The sequence below is a fragment of the Bombina bombina genome, chromosome 3 (genome assembly GCF_027579735.1).
Source record: "Bombina bombina isolate aBomBom1 chromosome 3, aBomBom1.pri, whole genome shotgun sequence".
Taxonomy (NCBI): domain Eukaryota; kingdom Metazoa; phylum Chordata; class Amphibia; order Anura; family Bombinatoridae; genus Bombina; species Bombina bombina.
The window spans coordinates 959,591,103-959,611,687 of NC_069501.1; the positions used below are offsets into that span (position 1 = coordinate 959,591,103).

A 20,585-nucleotide genomic window follows, 5' to 3' on the forward strand; every position below is an offset into this window, starting at 1 on the left:
TCTTATTTGAGAATTGCATTGAGAAGTACAATGTACTTGACTTGTATTCCAGGATTTGCTTGTCTTCAGCTGAGAGAACGAGCAATGATTTGTGACTTTACATAACGTCTCAGAAGCCTTTCATTAAGGTCTTCATGTTATATAGTTTGACTACCATGTCATATACATATTCGTTATCATTGTAAAAGAACAAATTCCACACTCCATATTTTTTTCACTTTTTTCTGAAAACAAAAAAATGGCTTTGGAAAACAAATTTTTCTGTTTTTTTTTTCCCTAGGCCTTCCCATCTTTAATTAGGTGGTAGTTAATGTTTGGTTGCTGTACATATATGCCTCTTGTTGATGGCCTACCAGGTGTTCCATTAGCTCCCAGTAATGCATTATTGCTCCTTCAATAAAAGATACCAAGAAAATGAAGCAGATTTGATGATAGTAGTACATTGGAAATTTCATTTGAATCCTGAAAGAACACATTTGGGTCTCATGTCTCTTTAATTGGCTGCTGCCTATTATGTTATAATATGTTGCAGATGAGTGGTTAAAGGGACACTGCACTGTACATTTTAACCAAAATTGGAATATACACAGGTGCATTTCAATTGCTGATTTGATACAAACTCCCAATGGCTCTCTTTGAACATCTGCAGTATTTAACCTTTTAACGCCAATATAACGTTCTTTTCCGTCCTAACCGCGCCGGGCTTTAGCGCCATTAGAATGGAATAGAACATCCTAACCGTTTGGCTGTCCTGAAGCCAACGTTGTTCCAATGTAGACTTATTAACCCTGTCCTCAAAGGGTTAAAATTCTGGTGCACTGGGGAATCTAGCTGTGCTTTACATGCATGTGCAGGGAAAATGTTAGCACTAAAACAGTCATCATTTCTACTAGAAGCTTTTTTGTCAGTATATGTTTATTGTAAATATGTTTCTAGTTAAATATGTAATTCATCAAGTGTATTTCAGTTTTGATTGATATGTCCCTTTAAAGTGTTCCCAGTGCCTTGTTATATCAAGAAATTTATTTATTTATTTATAAAATATTTTACCAGGAAGGATACATTGAGATTTCTCTCATATTCAAGTATGTCCTGGGAATATAGGTTTATTTTTGCTAATATAGGTTTATTTTGTAAATAACTGGTTATGCTCATTGAAACCACCACCCATGTTCTCAAGAACATGCACAATCAAATGGGCTAAGTGGGCATGTAGAGCAGTCCTTCTTATCTCTATCTCTTTACACAAAGGTCATTACTTAGGTACTGAAATTGTCATTATGGGTGTTGGTTTCATTAAGCAAAAATAGTTATTTCAATTGCAAGAATAAACACAAACGAGCAGCTACCATCTGCTTAGGACCTTTTTAATGGGTGCACAACCCAGCTAGTTTTTCTGATCACAGAACTAACATTACAAGCCAATATTAAGCTAAAATTATCTTCTTTTTATGCTTATTGCACAAATTATCATTAAATAAATGTATGTTAAAGGGACACTGAACACAACTTGTTTTCTTTCGTGATTCAGATAGAGCATGCAATTTTAAGCAACGTTCTAATTTACTCCTATTATCAAATTTTCTTCTTTCTCTTGGCATCTTTTTTTGAAAAGCAAGAATGTAAGTTTAGATGCCGGCCCACTTTTGGTGAACAACCTGGTTTGTTTTTGCTGATTTGTGGATGAATTCACCCACCAATAAACAAGTGCTGTCCAGGTCTGAACCAAAAATGTGCTGGCTCCTTAGCTTAGATGCCTTCTTTTTCAAATAAAGATATTAAGAGAACGAAGAAAAAATGATAATAGGAGTAAATTAGAAAGTTGCTTAAACTTGCATGTTCTATCTGAATCACAAAAGAAAAAATTTGGGTTCAGGGTCCCTTTTAAATTATGCAATTCATTTTTTTGCTTTGAATAGTAGAAAATGTTATAATTTTTCAAAGTGTTACACTGCCCCCACCCATCTGCCTTATAATGGCACCCGGTTGGCAAAATGTCACTGCAATGTGAATACTCTGCACCTTGCATAGCCCACCTTACTCTTTGACCACATGTGTTTACTTTAGTAAACCATATATGCTAGGCTGTACAAACCATGCATCTAGGTACTAAATCTACATATATAAAGAGAATGAGTACAATTTTTTTAGAAGAAAATTGTTTCAGAAAAATAATGAATAGTCAATGTTAGTGTTAAGACCCCCTAGGTTTTAGGGTCCCTAATCTATATATCCACTGTGTTTCTCTCTTAAGGAGCTCCTCATTCCTATTACCCCCTCTTCTAAGGAGAGGTATTCTGTCTATTGTCATTGCTCGTAGCGTAGCCACTGTATGCCCCATTGTTTAAAAAGTGTCTAGCTACCGGCTGATTATTTTTCCCCTCTTTTAGTGCTGATCTTATAGTGCTTTTGTGATTAGCTAGTCTCTCCTTAAAGGGGGTACTCGATTTACCGATATCGTATTTCCCACATGGGCAAGTAAGGAAATAAACAATGTGATCAGAACTGCATGTGAGTCTGTGTCTGAAGTGTACTTTTTTGTTTTAAAGGGATGACTGAATGTGGTCCCTGAGTATAGTGTGTTACAAGTCACACAGTTACCGCATTTAAAGCAACCTGGTTTACACTTAACACTAACATTTATTCATTAATTTTCTGAAACAATTTTCTTCTAAAAAAATTGTACTTATCCTCTTTATATATGTAGATTTAGTACCTAGATGCATGGTTTGTACAGCCTAGCAGATATGGTTTACTAAAGTAAACACATGTAGTCAAAGAGTAAGGTAGGCTTATACTGTCCCTTAATATGTGAGCCTGTTATTGTTAAATCAATGTGCACTACTTTTTTTTTTTTTTTTATTACTTTACCTGTTCCCTGCTCAGGTATGGGCGCTGAGCCTGTGATGTTAAAATGAGGATTGATATTAAATGTTTATCGTGGAATGTAGGGGGCATTTCATCTCCTAGTAAGAGGAAATTAATAGTTAAACATCTAGGAAAATATAAATCAGACATAGCCATGATTCAAGAAACACATTTAAAAATGGATAAAGCTAAGAAACTCTAAATTAAATGGGTAGGAGAGGAGGTGGCCTCTGCATGCACAAAGAGCAAAAGAGGTGTGGCCTTTTTAATTAATACAAATCTTGTATATAAAATTTTAAAACAGGAAATGGATGGGGAATATAGATGGTTATCTCTAGAAATTGAGATAGAAACGTGTAAGTACATCTTCTGTAATGTTTATCGGCCAAACCAAGTGGATCCAAAGTTTTGGAATAGGCTTATTGCTCATTTGTCATTCAGAAAAAACTAAGAAGATGCCTCTTGAGTATTATCAGAATATATATGCGCCAAACGACATTAATTTAGTGATGTAATAGAGATGCCAAATAAAGTAATACACTGCACAGAGACTAGTCTAAATATAAATCTAAAAGCAACATAAAATATAACTTAATGTGCCAGAAAAAATAACTACTAGATATATATATTTTCTATACAGCTATACATATATACATGATGGGATGGTTCAATATTGGTTATATATGGGTTCCAACAATATTATTACATTACATAAAAAATGACAACATTATTAGAAACAATTTTTATTATGTGTCACTATGTGTGCATTAACCATTCATACACCAAAAAGTATTGTAGAAACCCAAATATCTGAGGACTTAGTCAGTTAGAAATTAGGATTGGGTTTATAAATTAGATACACAGGTAAATAAATATAAAAATGGTCAGTTAGAAATTAGACTCATATTGATGGACAGTGACACTGGTCAAGGTGTGAGGAATATCCATGAGTTAATTTGGGATATATTATGCAACGGGCAAATGCATCTTAATCCCCTGTATAAAATGGTACAAAATCCAAGATTGTATTCAACCCTTTTGGTGCTATGGTATCAAGTGTGTAGATCCATCTGGTTTTCAATCTTAATAACCAATTGCCCCTATTGCATCCCCTTGTCAGTGGTGGCACCTGGTCAATTAGCATAGTTCTTAAACTAGAAACATTATGCTTACAACGGGCAACGTGGCGTGCAACTGGCTGGTCAGAGTCCCCTTTCACGAGAGCCTCCCTGATCGCACAGCGATGGTTAGCCATCCTTTCCCGGAAGGTGGTGATCGTCTTACCTACATATACAAGGGAGCACGGGCAAATCAGAATGTAGATTACATGGGTACTTGTGCAAGATAGTCTGTAATTGATCTTGTATCGTTTGTTAGTGTGTGGGTGCTGAAATGTATCACCTTTCAACATACTGTCACATGTGACACAATCCCCACATTTAAAGCAACCTTTTTTACTGGATTTTAACCAGGTCTATCCTTCATAGCACCTCACAGGGTCAGTTTTAACAAGTAAATCCCGCAAGTTCTTGGCGCGGTGATACACAACCCTTGGATGTTGTATATGTTGGAATGGTAATGATTTGTCTGTGCTTATCAAATCCCAATGTTTTCTAATAGCACAGTTGACGTGATGATGCATTGTATCAAAAGTAGTGATGAAGTTAATATGCTCATCCTCCACAGTGTTATCTTTTTTAATTATAGTTCGATCATAAAATCTTTTTGTCACTTCTCCTTTGATATCCATTACCATGTCACTGTCATATCCACGTGCAATGAGTTTATTGGACATTTCACCAAGTTGTCTCTCTCTAACTGATGCCTCAGTATTGTTGCACAAGACCCAGGTGAGTTGAGAGGCAACAATACCCCTTTTTTGATGCATGGGATGATAGCTATGGGCTTCTAATAGAGAATTACGATCAGTGGGTTTAGTGTATAAAGAGGTTCCAAACTTGCATAACCCTTCATTATCAACTTTAAAGATATTTAGATCCAAAAAATAGATCGTATTATTATCATATTAAATTTTAAAATTGATCGGGGAAACCAAATTATTTAACATTCCAACCCAGGAGATAAGGCTTTCATTAGTTCCTCGCCAGATAAGAAATATGTCATCTATATACCGTGTATAGTATACAACCTCTCATGTTATAGGGTCTCATAATATTCTGTTCATACCAGGACATGTAGAGGTTGGCATACGTAGGTGCCATAATTGAGCCCATAGCAGTCCCTGAGATTTGCAGATAGAAATCCTTCTCAAATTTAAAATAATTTTTCTCAAGACATAATTGTAAAAGTTCCAATAGGAACTCAATCGGGGGACCACTATAGCATCCGGATCCAGTAACCATGGACCTGACCGCCCGCACACCCCCATCATGAGGGATGGAAGTGTAAAGGCTGTCCACGTCCATGGTAACTAGGATGTCATCAATTTGTAGAATATCAGATGTAGTAAGGATTTTTTGTTTTAAATCTTTTTATTGTGAGAACAGATAAAATAACAAATGATGAAAAAAAAAATATATATCAACATTGAGTGTATCCACTCAGGGATCATCAGCTGTTTAAATGACCAAAAGGTTACAAAGGTCAGTCGACATGGCATAAAGTATAACATAAGAGATATGTAAAGTCAACCATAGATGATACTTAGATGATCAGGGTCAATAAGTTGGTGAAGAGAATATAACAGTTCTCATTTTACAGTTTATGTCCCATAGTAAATAATATCCCATCTCATTAGGTATCTCAAAAGTCACATCGTATAGGTATGTGGGAGGGAATAGGGAGGAGGGGGAAGGAGAGATAAAAAAAAAAAAAAAAAAAAATTGCAGACAAATAACATAGGTAAAGATGAAGAGATATAATATAAGATAAGACAGAAAAAAAAAAAAGGGTAGAATATCAAGTCTTTACTTTGGAAACTTCTCTATCCATGGTGCCCAGATATCAATATATGCGTCCATCTTATCAAGTACAGAGTACGAGTAGGACTCCATGTTCTGTATAAAATGTATAGTGGACATAATTTGTGAAAAGGCAGGGGGTGATTTCTGTTTCCATGCTCTGGCTATCTCTAATTTAGTGGACATGAGTAAATAGATAATGAGAGATTTATGGGCTTGGGGCATAGCTGGAAATTCTATATGTAGGAGACAAGTCTGAGGGCTAAGTGTGTAAGCAAAGTTAAATGACTTGCAGATCTGAAACAATTGTGTCCAAACTTGTGTGATTTTGGGGCAAGACCACCAGATATGACTCTGCGTACCTAGCATACCACATCCTCTCCAGCAAGTAGGGGGATGATTCGTATGTATTTTATGAAGAGTATAAGGTACAAGATGCCATCTGACCGTAATCTTATAGAATAACTCCCATAAGGTTGCACAATGGAGTAATTTCCTGGTAAATAGTATCTCCCTATTCCAGGTCTCAGCATCAGCGGTGAACTCAAGCTCTCTCTCCCAAGCAAGATGTTGTGATATCTTTAGGGATGATTGAGAATCAAGTAGGAGGTCATAGTGGAACGAGAGAATTCCTCTTGTCGAGGAAGTTGAGGACCATCTGTGTTCCCATACAGTGGGTTCCCTAAGATCCTGCCCAGGGAATCCCCATGTTCTAAGAAGAGAGCAAAAACGAAAGGCCTCAAAATGAAGTGGGGGAGGGATCATGAGATCCTCGCAAACTCTACTGTGCGAAAGCGTATTTGTGCTACTATAAAAATCTGAAATCATAGTGACCCCAAATCCACGCCACGCTGCTATGTGTGCTTCAGGCAAACAAAAGAGGGAACTAGCTATTGTCTGCCGTGGGGAGGGATGTGGTGCAATAGAAGGAAGGTGCCGAATCTGATTCCAAAACTTAAGTAAGTCAGAAATTACAGCGTGGGTAATTTGAAGGGAGCCCTGTCTATGTGAGGGAATCCATGGGAGATCGGAGAGTGATAGTTCCCGGGGGAGGAGAGATTGCTCTATTTCCCTCCAGGATGGGGGAGTCGAATTGTCACTCCAGCTCAGTAGATGGGCTAATCGTGCCGCCTGGTAATAGTAAAGAATGTTAGGCAAACCAAGACCGCCACTTGTAGTGTCCCTCTGCAGTGTACGCGTTGAGGTTCTAGGCTTTCTACCCTTCCAAATATAATTGGTGATAAGACTCTGCAATTTGTTTAGTATAGGTCTGGGTATATTGACTGGTAGAGAGCGGAATAGGTAAAGAACCTTAGGGATAAAAGACATCTTAATGGCAGTTATTCTGCCAGTCCAAGAAATCTCCCGGAACTCCCAGGACTCCAAGAGTCTCCGCCATTCAGGGAGCTTGTCTATATAATTTTTAGTAATCACTGTAGGTATAGATGTACTAAGGTGTGTTCCCAGAAGCTTTATACTAATTGCAGACCATTGAAAAGTAAATTGTTTCTGCAAGGCAGACAAGTCTGGAGGTGGTATGTTCAGATGTATAGCTTCTGTCTTACTGATATTTAATTTGTAATGGCTAAGTCTACCGAAGCGAGTCAAGAGTTGAAAAGCAGCCTGAACCGAAGTGGATGGGTTAGTTAGAAGGAGTGTAATGTCATCAGCGTACAATGCTATCTTGTGCTGTGACTTCCCAAAAGTGATTCCTGAGATAGTTGGGTTCAATCTAATCGCCTGAGCTAAGGGCTCTATTGAAAGAGCAAAAAGGAGTGGTGAGAGAGGGCACCCTTGCCTGGTACCGTTTGAAATTTCTAGAGAGGCAGATTGGAATCCTACTCCCCGTATTCTAGCCGAAGGACCCGAATATAAAGCTTTAACGGCTAAAATAAAATCGTTCGGAAATCCGAACACTCGAAGGGTCTCCCATAGATAGTCCCAGCTCACCCTGTCAAAGGCTTTCTCAGCATCTAGTGACAGGGCAAGCATGGGAACTTTTAGTCTGGCTGCCTCCAGTAATATATCTAAGACCCGTCTTGTGGCATCCGGTCCCTCCCTCTGCGGGATGAATCCGACTTGGTCCGTATGAACCAAACTCGGAATTACTCTGGATACTCGTGTAGCTATGATTTTTGCGTAAAGCTTCGTATCTAAATTGAGGAGGGAAATAGGACGATAACTACCACAATCTAGGGGGTCTTTGCCAGGTTTCAAAATTGTGGTAATAACGGCCTCTAAGAACTCAGTTCTGAAACAACCTCTGCTTTTCACTTCATTGAAGACCCTGCATAGAATAGGGGTCAGAATAGGTTCGAAAGTTTTATAAAATTGCCCCGTGAAACCGTCAGGACCTGGGGATTTAGCAGTTTTAATACCTTTAATACTAAGATATACCTCTTCAGGGGTAATTGCAGCCGAGAGAACTGATTGTGCCTCTTGTGGAACTGTAGGCAAGTTCAGTGTTCCCAAAAATGCGGAAATCTCAGCGGTGGAGTCGAGTTTATGAGGCTCACTGGTTTCTAGGTTATACAATTTGGAGTAAAATTTCCTGAAGGTCTCTCCGATGTCTCTAGGAGAGGTCACTATACTATTTGTTGTTTGTATGCGAGTTATTTTAGTCTGCGCTGTCCTACATTTCAATTTCATAGCTAGAAGTGAAGAGGCCTTATTGGACCTATAATAATATATCTGGTTGAGCTTTTCAAGATTAGTTTGGGTCCTCTGATATTCAATTCTTTTAATTTGCTGCATCACTTCAGTGAGTTGTGTGTTTAATGTCGTGGAGTAAGAGGAAGACAATTGATTTCTGATGGATCTAAGTTGACAGGTAAGAGATGCCAGAGTCGCTCCCCGCGTTTTCTGCAGATGAGAGGCCTTAGCAGTATAGTGTCCTCTGAGAACTGCTTTAAGGGAAGCCCAAATGACCTCGGTAGAGACTTGAGGTGTATCATTAGTGGTTAGGAAGTCAGTGATAGCTTCTTTAGTCTCAGTCTGGTATATAGGGTGTGTCACTAGATAATCTTTAAGTCTCCACATCGGGGGATGTAAAGAAGTGAGGTTTGGACCGATAATGATCAATAGAGACTCATGGTCAGACCATGAAATCGGGGAGATCTTCGCATAGGTAACATGTTCTAGGGCACGTGCACTAAGAAAAAAGAAATCTATACGTGTGTGAGACTTATGGGGGGGGGAATAAAACGTGAACTCTTTGTCCATAGGATGAAAAGCTCTCCACACATCATACAGATTGTATGGGCAAAGCAATTTTTGAAACGCTACTGACAGAGGATGAGTGGTTCTTTCAGATAGAGAAATCTTAGGTCCTATCCTGTCTAATACGGGATCCCAAATTAAATTGAAGTCTCCTCCAAGTATTAACTCGCCTTGTTTGACTGCCGAGACTGAAACCAGGAGTTGTTTAAGGAATTTGATTTGTCTAACATTGGGGGCATAAATATTGACTAGTGTAACTAATTTGTCATTTAATTTACATATTAATATAATAAACCTGGCCTGAGGATCTCTTTCTTCATATATGGTTTCGAATGTGAGTGAAGAACTAATCATAATTGCAACTCCTCTAGATTTGGAGGTGTATGGGGCCGAGATAACAACTGGAAATCTCTTGGTCAATCTAGGGATATCTGCAGTTGTTATCCAATGTGTCTCCTGTATAAAGGCGACTTCAACTCTAGACCTTTGGAGCATATTTACTAGTAGGCTACGCTTAGTGGGCGAGTTGAGTCCCTGCGTATTTAGTGTAAGTATACGAAGTTGTGCCATTATAACTAAGTCAGAGAGAAGAAGAAAAAAAAAAAAAAAAAGGGGGGGGGTAAGGGGGAGGGAGAAGACGGGTAAGGGTATAAATATGTGACCCACTAGTTAAAGACTATCAGTTAGGGAACTGAAGAGATGGGATATACGGTAAGTAATATAAGGGGGGAGGGTTGCAGCGGGCAAAAGCCGCTCGAAAGTGATAAGGGGAAAGGGCCTGGAGGGGGGGGGAAAGGAGCAGCAGGTAGTATATGGAGGATAGTGCTCTCGGAGGTGCACTAGTAACTATGCGTTAGTGGTGAACCAAGTTTAATAAGTGGTCGTGAGAGAGAAAAGCAATATATATAGAAATAAATAAATAAATGGATAAAAGTAAAAGCAATGGGGGGAATATTAGGTTCTTGAGGAAGAAGGGGGGCAGTGGTAGGGAAATGTGGACGTGAAGGGGGTAAGAAAAGGAATCAAAAGAGAAGAGGACAAAAGTTACTATGTATGAGAGAGGTAGGGGAGTGCCAGGAGGTCAGTAAACCAGAGTGGAACGTCTCTACCTGATAAGGGTAATGGAAAAGTGAGGGTTGAAATATAGAGGAGTATGCACAGGTGCGTGTGATTGTGACTCAAAAGGAATCAACATAGGTGGTTGTTTCTTAGCAAAGTCAAGTGTATAGATGACAGTCATAAGAATATATACATACATATGTATTAAAGAGTACAGTATTAATATTTGCAGTTCAACATATGCGACCCTTTACAGCAATAAATAACAAAGACAAAATAATAATAAGACAAAAGAAGCCCAAGTTTATATTGGGATATGTATAGCAAGAAAATAAGGATTTAGAACTAGATTCCCTCCGCTCTGTCCCTCCTTATTCCCTTTAGTAACAAACAAGAAATAAGAGAAATATATTCAGCAACATGAAGGAATACAGTGAAACCAGAAAACCAATATTCAATAAGATAAACAATGTAAATAGGTATAGCAGTACGTAAATCTATGTGTTTGTGAGAAGGGTATTCGGGGGTATATGCACCTTGAATACATGACTAAGGAGGTTGATACCACAACTCGCGTTGTTATTACACCTATCATATTCAAGGTTGTCTTTATGAGCGTGAAGTGTCAGGTTATATGGGTCCTTCTGAGGATATCTCGCATAGGGCAGAGAATTAAATACCAAATGTATGGTGGTGTAAGGCATGTGCATGTAGGATGGCCTCCAACTAAGTGTCTAAGTGTGGTGTGGGCGAGGGTGTATGATTTGTCTATGTGAATAATGAAAATACCTAATTTGGGGTGTATGTGTGAGCCTCAGAAGTATAGAGGATTAAGTCAGTGTACTACTAGTTAAATAGAGACCAGGGCAACCTATATCTCCAGGCTAGGAGGCATGGAGCTGTGTTAGACACTTTAGATAAATTAAAAGAAAGAAAAAGAGATTAAAAAAAAAAAAAAACAAGCATAAGAGAAAAATAAAAACCTAAACGTTGAAAATATGTAACAATCAAAAACAATCAATAACAACCATTTATAATATAGCTAAAGCAATACATTACCAACAGATCAAAGTCCCTTCGCTTTAACTGTATTTAGTCCTGGGATCAGGGAGCCTCCCTGAAACCAGAAGTTCAAAAACAATTGTCTATGAGTAAGGGGGTCGAATATACTGAAGAGTGGTGTTGAAAATCTTGCATGTCTCTATGTTCCAATCAAACTGCGGTCAAGTGTCCTCTGCTTGATGAAGGACATCTTTCCTCTTGGTTTGGTAGTTAAAGGTTTGAGGTAAGGGTCTCCAGGAAGGAGCGGAGACGTTCAATCTAGTAGGCCTCCCTGTAGATTCTTTCGGCTGGTCCGGAACATGAAGAAGTTGCAGAGACTGTAGAAGCTTTACTCCTTGCTCTAGTGAGGAGATGGAGTAAGAACGGTCCTCAACTTGGAAGTACAACTTTACAGGAAAACCCCATCTATATTTGATACCATTCTGCCTCAAACATTGGGTGACCTGCTGAAATGTGCGTCTCTTAAATAAGGTATAGGTCGAGATATCGGGGAATATCTGGATTGCCTGAAATGGGTCTTTCAAGTTTTTGTTTTGAAAAGAGGCTCTAAGGATCTTTTCCTTGAAGGTGAAGTAATGTAGCCTCACTATCACGTCTCTAGAGGAACCTGAGGGTGAGGTTCTTGGGCGCATAGCTCGATGAGCCCTGTCCATAATGGCATCCTGTGTTTGTATAGGGCCCAAAAGTTCAGAGAACAGATCCATGAGATATTTAGGGAGTGCTACAGAATCCACATCTTCCGGGATACCGCGTATCCTCAAATTATTTCGGCGGGATCTATCCTCCATGTCTGCCATTTTCGATTCGAGTTCTGAGACAGTTTCAGCCAATGTTTGGGTGTATGCTAACAAATTAGAGTGATCCAGATGTAGGTCTTCTTGCTTTTTCTCCAAAGTCTCCGTTCTATCCCCCAGGGATGAAATATCTCGCTTCAGTTCTGAGACTGATATTTTCAAATCATGTTTAATGGAGGCATGATGGGAGTCCATTTTTTCAGATAGTTCCTTTATGGATTCCATTATAGAACCGTATGTATTGGTTGACCTTTCGTTGAGAAGGGGGGTGGCTCTGCAAGAATCTTTGTTAGAAGGTAATGACTCTCTAGAATCCTCATCCGAAAAATCCTGTTCATAATGAGCCTTACTGGTAAAATGATCTGAGAGGGTCCTTTTTGGGACATCCGATTGCTTTTGCTTCTTTCTTTGTGCATTAGACATTATGATGAAGATGTCTGGCTAGATAGGTACTACAGGTGATTCGTGCGTAGTGTAGTTGTAGTAGGCCCTGTAAGGTAGGATGTATGAAGACAATAAGCCTGGCACGCCCCTAAACGATGTTTTTCTACTCCGCCATCAAGGGAGATATGAGGTCTGTTAGGGAAGGGGTGCTGCTGTATTTAATAAAGGCTCTTTGTTGCCGCTGGGCACTTACATCAATGTTTGAAAGTCAATCTCTCCCCAGGGGTGTTTCTCACTTCAGAGCAATTTGGGAAAAAGGAGTTGTGGTATGACCCGTAGGCAAAAAAGGCCGACGGGAAAGGAGGGGGAGAGAAAGCAATATGCAGTCACTTAAAATAATATGGTCTTTTAACTGCCTGTACAGCAGCAACTGTGTCTTAGAGATAGAGAATTCACTTCCTTATGTAGTGCAGGTTATGTGAGATGATGCAGGCCTCAGATAATCAGCATGTATAAATAAAGTGGGCCTTCTACTGTTTGATTAATGCTTTGAGTCCCATATATGGTAAGTCTTTTGTCTAGACCAGCCTACAGATAATATTGTGGGTTGTAGAAGAGTCCTTACTGCAAGTCTGGAAAATTATTTGTAGATAAACAGTGTGTATGCCACAGGGACCAGGCCAGGTTATATGCGTTATACAGGAACTGAGAGCTGCACCGGGCCTCTGCACGCTGGTGTTTAGGGTGTCTCAGTCAATATTAAACGTATGTATGGCTGTTTTCAACTGTTTCCCAAAGTTCTTAAAATACCAGCCCTGCCTGATAGAGGGCCTCTACTCCGTAATCAGGTGGTTGTAAGAAATGGTACAGAGTGAGGTCGAGTGGGCCTGGGGAGACTGAGGGCACAGAGGGTTAAGGAATCAGCTGCTCACCTTAGAAATAATGCCGGCTGCGGTAATCCAGAGCCCCACTTATGGAAATATGCCCTCTGTGTAGCAAGCTGCGCGAAGCAAAGTCTGTATCCGACCGCTGTTAGGAAACTTTCTTTTCAGTCCTGCGGTGTCTGTGGATGTTCTCCGCTTTGAAAAGAAACAACCTCCAGCTCTTTGTATCAGATGGGTTTTAGCCCCCGGTCCGGTATGTAGCAACGCAGGCAGTTTGACCGACCTGATGGGATGTGGCAGGTCCGGGACTATGAATAGAGGTTAACTTAGCGCCACTCAGGATCTAGTGGGCCTCCAGAGTTAAACTCCCGCCACTTGTGCCAGACTCTTGCGATCTGCGATGTGATCTCAGACCCTCACAGATTAGCTTGAAATGCCCCAGTATGTCATCGGAGTCAGGGATATTATAAATAAAAGTAAAAAAAAAAGTGCTTTAGCCTTAAAAAGTGGTTGAAATAAGCTTTTATATAAACTTGGGTCACAGAGCTCTGTTGAGGTGCGACCGTCCTGTAGCGTGGCTAGCTCCGCCCCGAGATGTAGTAAGGATTTTAATAAGGCTTGAAGAATCTTGCAGATATGCAAATGTATCCTTAATCACCTGCTGTAAATAGTGGTCAATATACTTAGCTATATTAGAAAATAATGAGCCTCTGGCAGACACTATAGGTCTGCCAGGGGGATTAATCAATGTTTTATGGATTTTAGACAGTAAATATAAAACTGGTATCATAGGAAAATCAAACGTCAAGAAGGCATATTCATTGTCATTCAATATGCATGCTTCCACTGCAGATCTCAGGGACTGATCAACAATTTTCTTAAAAGCTATCATAGGGTTACCTCGTAGGCGTGTATAAACGCTACTATCTGCAAGCTGTCGCTTGTCCTCCTGATGATAATCACTATAATTCATATCAACAATACCTCCCCCCTTATCAGTGGGGCGTATTATAATTGAATGATCGTCACTGAGGTTCCTTATGGCCTTAAACTCTTGAGTGGATAGATTAGGGAATTCTGATGCCCCCTGATCGCTATCAACATCATTGCAGACCATACGTGTATAACTCTTAATCGAGGAATGTGTAAGGGTAGGTTTAAATTTAGATTGTGGTCTAAACTTATGTTCAGTCAAAATGGTTTTATCCTTATCCTTAAAGAAATCTTTTCAATTTCAGTTTTCTCTGTAAGGTGTGTGTGTCCACTATCTTTTGAAACTTGTCTTTCTTCGGTGTTGGTATGAATGATAGGCCACGGTTCAATACATTGTGTTCAATATCAGTGAGGCACCTGTCACTAAGACACAATATTTACTTTTTCTTTGTGTTCCGCTTTTTTCCTATATCTCCCCCGTTTAATGTGGGATCTTTTGCGTCTTTTGCCCTATTTGGCATCAGTGATGGTTTTGCAGCTGCTCTGGTCATAATCCCAGAAAAAGAAGCCGTGTTAGAACGTGAAGTTTGTGTGACACTCAAGTCATCATTGGTGTCACCCTCAGAGGCATCATCACCACTAGTGTCAATGGTACCCGCAATATTTTTAAGTTTAATATACCTATGTCTTGTTTTGGGGATATCATGGTCCTTGCCATAAAGCCACCTATAAATTCTCTTCTCCCTGTAATCACTCTCCACAGTTGATAACTTTCTGTTTTTAAAGGAAATTAGATCATTTTTATATTTATTTACCTGTGTATCTAATTTATAAACCCAATCCTAATTTCTAACTGACTAAGTCCTCAGATATTTGGGTTTCTTCCATACTTTTGGTGTATGAATGGTTAATGCACACATAGTGACACATAATAAAAATTGTTTCTAATAATGTTGTCATTTTTTATGTAATGTAATAATATTGTTGGAACCCATATATAACCCATATTGAACCATCCCATCATGTATATATATGTATAGCTGTATAGAAAATATATATATCTAGTAGTTATTTTTTCTGGCACATTGTTATATTTTATGTTGCTTTTAGATTTATATTTAGACTAGTCTCTGTGCAGTGTATTACTTTATTTGGCATCTCTATTACATTCTATTATGTGTGATATGATTACCAAATTTAGTAAGTGGGGACGCAGCTTTAATGGATGTTTATCTAATTTGTTTTGACAGGAGACCGATACCGCTGTTTATTGGTAGGAATTCTGACAGGTCTCCTCTACGCTCCTTTGCGAGTATACGTCAAGGCGTAACACACGCTGATGACGTCATTGCCCCTCGACACTGCACGCGGGCCGTGATTGTGGCTTGGCATTCTAAGGAGACTACACACATGGCTATTTAAGGTGAAGGGTTATAGAGTTTGGTACACCGCTTTGTATTTGTTTCATTGCTGTATCAGGCATTTGACAAAGGGGACGTAATGTTCCCAAAACGTTATGCTTTTTAATGTAATATATTAAATGTTATGTTTTATACTATTTCCAGTGAGTGCTTTGTTTCACTGTTTATAAAGGGACATGATGCTATAGATATATATATTATATATATCTATAGCATCATGTCCCTTTAAGATTATATTTTAAGGCAGGACATCTGAGAGCAATAAAATTAACTTTTTTTATATTTTTCAAATATTATTTAAGACCTGAAAATTCCTTATGATAATTAGATTTTGTTATTTATCATAAAATAATTAATCTTGAAGTGTTGGAATTCACCATGATATATCTGACTTCTGGACTATTAGTTGTTTTTTTTTTATTTTAATTTTGTAGAAATGGAAACAACATGTTTAGCTTTGAATAATATGGCAGAACTACCAAGGCTTCTACGTAGACCTCTTCCTCCGAAGATCTTGCCAGCAATCATCAAAGAGACATTGACACCAATAAAACAAGGTAAAAACATATTCTATAAAACAGTAAAGCAGTGCTTGATTTTCCCAGGAGCATGGTGTGCAATTGACTCCCTAAAAATTGTTCCTGGCTACTAAACTTTGGAATCCTGAAGCTCCTCACATTGTCCCTCATTCCTACTGAAAAGGCCCCGGCACACTGCCAAGTGAAATGTGTACTCTGCTGAATTGGGCTGCATAGCAGTCCGTGTTCATGTGAACAAATCATAAACTACAGTTCCTGGAATTTAAATTAGTGAGCATTGTACTTGTGTGTGCAACAAGCAGTTGTAGCCGGCGGCACAGTCTTTAGCGTAACTTTCAGTCTAGATCTCCTCCCACTAGCAGCCAAAGACCCAGAATATGCTCAATCAAATCCGCACGAGCACAGTGGTTGTATTCAGCAGATTTGCGGTTGCTGAAATGACAGTAGAGTCAGGCATAGATCATGATGCCTCTCACTGGGTGTACATATGCGCAAGATCCTGTGAATGGGACTGCCCAGTAGGCACTATGAATATGGCATGCAAACTATGCTATTAGAACCCATTCCAGCTCATCCAGATGATCTCCAGTTAAATACATATAGCATAACATGAACTAATTCTTAGCCCTTTTTTGTGTGTTTACAAAACAATTTGAGGTAAATGTCTTAAGTTTTTACATAGAGATGTTCAGATGATATATTCTAGTCCGTGTTTTACAGCTGTGCCGCATCACTTTCAAGCCCTTTAACATTTGAGTTGTCCCTTTTAAGTGTTTTGAAAGAGATGAATGAGAATAATCTTTTAACCTCACAGTAATTACTGCAGGGAAAGGAACTTTTTCATGTTCAGTCAGAAGTACAGCTTCACAAAAACTTAAAGGGAACAGCTGTTATGAAATCTATTTGTTAAACTTGTCAACTGGCTTGTGATAATAATTTCAAACTTTAAAGGGACAGTCTAGTATAAATTAAAGTTTAAACTTTCATTATTCAGATAGGACTTTTAATTTTTTTTTTTTTTTTACATCTTTTATTTATTATCAGCAGGGATAACATTAGATTTCATAGTAACAAAGAGTTCATAACATAATATTTTTCTAAAAGGATAACATATGATAAGATATTAATTTCATATCAAATACATCAATTCGATAAATCAATAAGAAAGACAAAAAAAAAAAATTTCTAATCTTGAACCGTTGATATGAGTTACTACTTAGTTCAATCTGACTAGATATAAGTCTGCTGGATTTTCCTTTTAAAATAACAAAAATAAACCAGAGAGATAATATTCCTGGAATGGATTAACTTAACTATTTCTTGTGTTAGATTGTTTGCTTTCCTTTTTCTTTTTCTCTTTTTCTCCTTTTACTTTTGAATGTATCAAATTATGTCCAGAGCTGAGGGGAGGACTTTTAATTTTAATCAACTTTCCAATGTACCTTTATCATCAAATTTGCTTTTTTCTCTTGGTATTCTTAGTTTAAACTAAACATAAGTAGGCTCATATGCTAATTTCTAAGCCTTTGAGGGCTGCCTCTTATCACATGCTTTTTAAATCTCTTTTCAACACAAAGAGACAGAAAGTACACGTGGGCTATATAGATAACACTGTGTTCAGGCACAAAACAATGCTAAATTTAAGACAATAGATAATAAACAGTCACAGTCATGTGATCAGGGGGCTGGAAGAAGGTTCCTAGACACAAAGTAATCACATAGGTAAAAAGTATATTAATATAACCATGTTGGTTATGCAAAACTGGGGAATGGGCAATAAAGGGATTATCTATCTTTTAAAACAATTACAATTCTATGATAGACTGTCCCTACCAGGAGGGTTATGTTTAAGCCTGTTGTGTTTATTTTGCTATTTCATTTCTATTGACTCTTTAATGAGTAGAGATTCAGCACACTAAATGGCAGAGAAAGCTAATTCTCCACCTTCAATACACTGGATCTTGAACTTTTCATACAGATATGCCTACTTACACACAAGAGTTTCCTGCAGGGCTGGTCTGGGGAAAATGTTTGAAGACCAACCCCAGCCACCCCCCCAGGCCCTCCCTCTAGCCCCCCTACCTTACCTAGTTTCCTTTTTACTCTGGAACAGCCCCCCATACTCTCATTAGGAGCAGTCCTCTGCCATTTTTCTGCCTCTACAGGCTCCCACACCCTCATCAGGAGTGGAGCGGCCTTGAAGAAATGTGCTATGCATGCACACAAGGTTCGCTCCGTGACCTCCCTGACCAAGGATGTGGTCCTACGGTGGTGGCAGCCCACCTGGGAAAAGTCCTGGTATCAAGGTGGGCCAATTCAGCACTGGTGTCCAGGCACCCTGCTTAACAATCAATAGTTTATTGATCATGTGGATCATTAGGAACAAGAAGGATAGATGCCCTCTTACAGTTATATTACACATTCTGTTTAATGATAATTGAGTACAGTTCTTTTCTGTGTATGGCTCAATTGGTTCTCGTGTCATTTAAGGTACACAGAACAATTTGAGTTTGCAGTACAAATTTTTTTTTATATGTAGTAGAAAAAAATTGCATTTGACCATTGAAAAACAATTGCAGCAAATAAGGGCCTAGATTTAGAGTTTGGCGGTAGCCGTGAAAACCAGCGTTAGAGGCTCCTAACGCTGGTTTTAGGCTACCGCCGGTATTTGGAGTCACTCAAAATAGGGTCTAACGCTCACTTTTCAGCCGCGACTTTTCCATACCGCAGATCCCCTTACGTCAATTGCGTATCCTATCTTTTCAATGGGATTTTTCTAACTCCGGTATTTAGAGTCGTTTCTGAAGTGAGCGTTAGACATCTAACAACAAAACTCCAGCCGCAGGAAAAAAGTCAGTAGTTAAGAGCTTTCTGGGCTAACGCCGGTTTCTAAAGCTCTTAACTACTGTACTCTAAAGTACACTAACACCCATAAACTACCTATGTACCCCTAAACCGAGGTCCCCCCACATCGCCGACACTCGAAAAAATGTTTTAACCCCTAATCTGCCGACTGCCACCTACGTTATACTTATGTACCCCTAATCTGCTGCCCCTAACACCGCCGACCCCTATATTATATTTATTAACCCCTAATCTGCCCCCCTCAACGTCGCCTCCACCTGCCTACACTTATTAACCCCTAATCTGCCGACCGGACCTGAGCGCTACTATAATAAAGTTATTAACCCCTAATCCGCCTCACTAACCCTATCATAAATAGTATTAACCCCTAATCTGCCCTCCCTAACATCGCCGACACCTAACTTCAATTATTAACCCCTAATCTGCCGACCGAATCTCGCCGCTATTCTAATAAATGTATTAACCCCTAAAGCTAAGTCTAACCCTAATACTAACACCCCCCTAAATTAAATATAATTTAAATCTAACGAAATTAATTAACTCTTATTAAATAAATTATTCCTATTTAAAGCTAAATACTTACCTGTAAAATAAACCCTAATATAGCTACAATATAAATTATAATTATATTATAGCTATTTTAGGATTTATATTTATTTTACAGGTAACTTTGTATTTATTTTAACCAGGTACAATAGCTATTAAATAGTTAAGAACTATTTAATAGCTAAAATAGTTAAAATAATTACAAATTTACCTGTAAAAGAAATCCTAACCTAAGTTACAAATAAACCTAACACTACACTATCAATAAATAAATTAAATAAAATACCTACAATTACCTACAATTAACCTAACACTACACTATCAATAAATTAATTAAATACAATTGCTACAAATAAATACAATTAAATAAACTAGCTAAAGTACAAAAAATAAAAAAGAACTAAGTTACAAAAAATAAAAAAATATTTACAAACATAAGAAAAATATTACAACAATTTTAAACTAATTACACCTACTCTAAGCCCCCTAATAAAATAACAAAGCCCCCCAAAATAAAAAAATGCCCTACCCTATTCTAAATTACTAAAGTTCAAAGCTCTTTTACCTTACCAGCCCTGAACAGGGCCCTTTGCGGGGCATGCCCCAAGAAATACAGCTCTTTTGCCTGTAAAAAAAAACATACAATACCTAAGCCCCCCAACATTACAACCCACCACCCACATACCCCTAATCTAACCCAAACCCCCTTAAATAAACCTAACACTAAGCCCCTGAAGATCATCCTACCTTGTCTTCACCATACCAGGTTCACCGATCGGTCCAGAAGAGCTCCTCCGATGTCCTGATCCAAGCCCAAGCGGGGGGCTGAAGAGGTCCATGATCCGGCTGAAGTCTTCATCCAAGCGGGGCAGAAGAGGTCTTCCATCCGATTGAAGTCTTCATCCAAGCGGCATCCATCCGGAGCGAAGCAGCAGCATCCTGAAGACCTCCACCGCGGAACATCCATCCTGGCCAACGACTGAACGACGAATGACGGTTCCTTTAAATGACGTCATCCAAGATGGCGTCCCTCGAATTCCGATTGGCTGATAGGATTCTATCAGCCAATCGGAATTAAGGTAGGAATATT

General features: G+C 38.8%; 1 long non-coding RNA gene across 1 annotated transcript in view; it reads left to right on the plus strand.

The window, feature by feature from the left end:
• Nucleotides 1-20,585, plus strand: part of LOC128651995 (uncharacterized) — a 53,371-nt gene that overhangs the window by 17,471 nt on the left and 15,315 nt on the right. Inside the window, exon 2 of the long non-coding RNA XR_008401242.1 lies at nt 15,980-16,102. This is a non-coding gene — a long non-coding RNA (uncharacterized LOC128651995). The remainder of the gene's footprint in view (nt 1-15,979; nt 16,103-20,585) is intronic.